Source organism: Montipora capricornis, chromosome 12 (assembly GCF_036669925.1).
Source record: "Montipora capricornis isolate CH-2021 chromosome 12, ASM3666992v2, whole genome shotgun sequence".
Classification (NCBI taxonomy): domain Eukaryota; kingdom Metazoa; phylum Cnidaria; class Anthozoa; order Scleractinia; family Acroporidae; genus Montipora; species Montipora capricornis.
In genome coordinates this window covers 27,174,891-27,178,597 of record NC_090894.1, presented here as the reverse complement: position 1 = coordinate 27,178,597, position 3,707 = coordinate 27,174,891, and the positions used below count along the sequence as shown (strand labels likewise).

The window sequence follows — 3,707 nt, the reverse complement described above, 5'->3', positions numbered from 1 at the left end:
CCGAGACGAAGTCGAGGTGATTATTCACCGATAATCACTTCGCCTGAGGCGAATAATTTTTTTAGTATAAATACACAGGTGATTATTTCAAAACAGAGACAAAAAAAAAAACATTTCAAAGCGAAAATCATCTTCACTTACAGTGGCAAAAACGACTACTGTGTATTTATACTAATAATTATCATTGAACGAAATGATATATGAAATGAATAATATACTAAACTTCGGATATTAAGTCAAGTCAAGCTATGATCATCGTAGTTATGGACGCAATCATAGCAACTGCTTAGGGAAGCCTGAAAAATGCAAGTCTTCAGCGGGGTATGATCATGAACCGTGACCTCGTGATACCGGTGCGACGCTCTAACCAACTGAGCTAGGAAGCCACTGACATTGGGAGCTGGTCATTTGAAATTACTAGCTCCCAACCTCAGTGGTCATTTAAAATGACCCCCCCAACGTCATTTGTTATAAAGGAAATTTGTTGGTTAGCCTGTTCACGCGCACAAACGCAGTCACTTTTTTTAAATCTAGAGCAGGAGGTTTTGAAGTTTGTACTTTGTTTTCGAATGTGATAAAATTAAATCGTTCCAGTTTCATCGACTTAAGGACGGTGCCTACTAATTAAACATATTTTTTCTCCGGTGTGTGATTATGCAGGAAATGTAGATCTTAACAAGTGTTATTGAAATCCAAAAAGAAAATTGGGGGTAACCACGCATTTTTCAAAGATAATTCAAGAGCAATATTTATAAAAAGCTTTAAATTACAAAACAATGTTATGCGTTCTTTCTCAAATTGAAGCTTAATTGTCTCTCAAAAATTCATGGTTACCCCTAATTTTCTTTTTGGGTACCAAGGACACTTACTAAGATCTACTTCTTTCCGAATAGTTTTAAACCGTGCAAAAATATCCCTGTATTAATAAGCATCCCCAATAGGAAATCCGAGTATCTCGAGATGCGCAGAACGTATGCGCAATAACAATAATAGGCACCGTCCTTAATTGTGGACTCGTTGTTCTGAACCAATAATCCTGGAGAACAACTGGTAGCAGAGCGAGGTTTCTAAGTTGATTGGACTTAATTATAATGGGATTCGTATGTGTTTGTAACCGAACACGAGACGGCCGAACGACTTAAAAAGGACAAAGTGCAGTACAAAAACCGTTTAAACAAGAACCAAAACAAAATAAATGATGACTTTGGAAGGAGGAATGGCTTTGAAAATGCAGTTGATGGAGCTTTTGAGTCTTTTTTCAGCGACTTTTAAAGAATTAGTGCAGTCGAGAGTTTAGAAACACATTATGAGACTGTTGGACACTTATCGAGACTTACCGCCGTAGCACTCGAACTGGAAAAGATGGAGGAAGATTTCAGCCACATTGAAAGGCTTGTAACAGGATCTCTAAACGGCGGTTCCACTCAGGGTGATATTCTAAGCGCTTCCAGGGCAGCACCGAACGGACAATCTACAATCAAAGAGTGATCGAAGCGCCATGAACAAGAAATTATTACGCGAGAACGGGAGTTCACGAAAGTATTACACGAGTTGAGAGGAAACACATGCAGAACGTCAGAGAAAAGCGATCAGCAGTTCTGATGTAAAAGTATCTAAACTAACTTCTGCTTACACAACTGAAAAGGTCACCGAAGATATGAGAGTTGTGGATTGGAGTAAGCACAAGCACGAATGGGAGCATCTTAAGAGCATCACGTTTCCGGCAGTAGGACCCAGACCCACTGTAGACTTGCTGATTGGTGTGGATCACGCTGATTTACTGTACTCATTAGAAGATGTGCAGGAAAAGCCAGGAGAGCCTATAGCTAGATTAACTGCGTTGGAGTGGACTTGCATTGTCAACCCAGACGTACCGGCCGGGAGAACTCGGACAACCTTCACGTTCTTTCTGAATGATGCACAAGCCTTAAGTTGTCTTGTTCGCCGCTACTGGGACATAGAGGAACCTAAAGAAACTCTGATTGTCAATCCCTATGAGAAGTTTGCAATAGATACAGTTTCTAAGTCCGTGACATTTGCTGACGGCCACTACTCTATTGGAATGCCTTGGTAATGGGACAATGCCTTGTTACGTGATAACTACAGCATGGCCTTTCCCCCATCTGCAGAGCACTGTGAAAGACCTAAAGCGGTCCCCAGAGTTTGGTGAAGCCTAAAAAGAAGCGAATAGATCCAATCCTATCAAGACAAAAGAGACCTCCATAAAGTGCCACCTGAAGAAGTCAAGCCAGATCAAGTCTGGTAATTACCCCACTTCCTAATATTGAGGCCAGACAAAGCAACAACCAAGACCCATATAGTCTTTGATGCCTCTGCAAAATTTAACGATATGTCCATAAATGACGTTGTGCTTCAATAACCTAAACTACAGAATGACTTGTTTGAGGTGCTACTCAGATTTCGCCATGACCCTGTAGCCTTAATGTGCTATATCAAAGAGATGTGAAGACAGCAGTAGAATTGTACAACCAGCTGTCACGGCTGTGGATCTCTGCGGGAATGTACCCTAGAAAGTGGTTGTCAAACGAGCCAGAGGTGTTACAGTTTATTCCATCATCGGAATGTGCTACAGAAGTTGATCTGGACCGGGGTGAACTACCGCCCACCAAAACCCTGGGAGTCCTGTGGTGCCCTATGAATGTTGTATACAAGTTTCAAATTAATCCATCCCCTGAAAAGCATGTCTATTCCAAACGCAGTTTTCTAAAGAAAGTAGCAGCCTTGTTTAACCCTTTGGGTTTCCTGTCTCCATATACAGTGCGTGCTAAGGTTGTACTTCAAGAGATGTGGGCAAGCGGTGTAGTCTGGGACGAGCCAGTCAGCGTGGACCTATCACTTAAAGCATCGATGTGGTTTGAAGAAATCCGTGCCCTAGTAAAAATTCGGATTCCCCGATGTATGAAAACTCTAACTGCAGTAAAGGAAGTGATCTTGCACACCTTTGTTGACTCACTTCAAGACGCATATGAAGCGGTTTCGTACCTCAGACACCTTTATGAGGATGAAACCATAAGCTGTCGTCTTGATGTGTCAAGATCACGCGTTGCACCCCTGCAGACCGTCAGTATACCTCTATTAGAGTTAATAGCTGCCATTGTGGGACTTAAGCTGAGTCAAACCGTTGGCCAAAAGCTTGGCATAAAGAAAGAAAAATGGAGCTTTTGGTCTGATAGATTCGACGTATTGTACTGGATCCGTGGACAGAGCTGGAGGTCTAAGCCATTTGTGAGAAATCGTGTGAGTGAGATTCAAGCCTTGACCGATCCAGAACAGTAGAGATATGTTCCGACAAAACAGAACCCAGCCGACATCCTGACAAGAGGTCGTGGTGTCTCAGTTCTGGGTTTAGAGGGAAGATGGTGGATTGGAGCGTCATTCCTTAAACAAGACCCTTCTGAGTGGCCTCAGACTAGAATGGTCAAGACAGAAGCAAACATTGAAGTCCGAAAATTATGCCAGGAAAAAAGAGCAAAGAGTGAAGCAGACATTCGTTGCATCGATCACCATAGACCGGCTAGAGCCTCAGAGATTCTCAAATTGGGTGAAACTGAGAAGAACTGCTGCTTGGGTTAATCTCTTCATTTAGAACTGCTTTCTACCAATTGCCATCCGAAGGCAAGACACGCTCCAGCCTGGTGAAGTCACTTCTGCAGGGACACAGTTTATCAGGCAAGCTCAGCAAGACG

General features: G+C 42.5%; 1 pseudogene; it reads left to right on the top strand.

Moving 5' to 3' along the window:
- Positions 1-1,362: 1,362 nt before the first annotated feature.
- Positions 1,363-3,297, top strand: LOC138025564 (uncharacterized; annotated as a pseudogene).
- Positions 3,298-3,707: the final 410 nt, after the last annotated feature.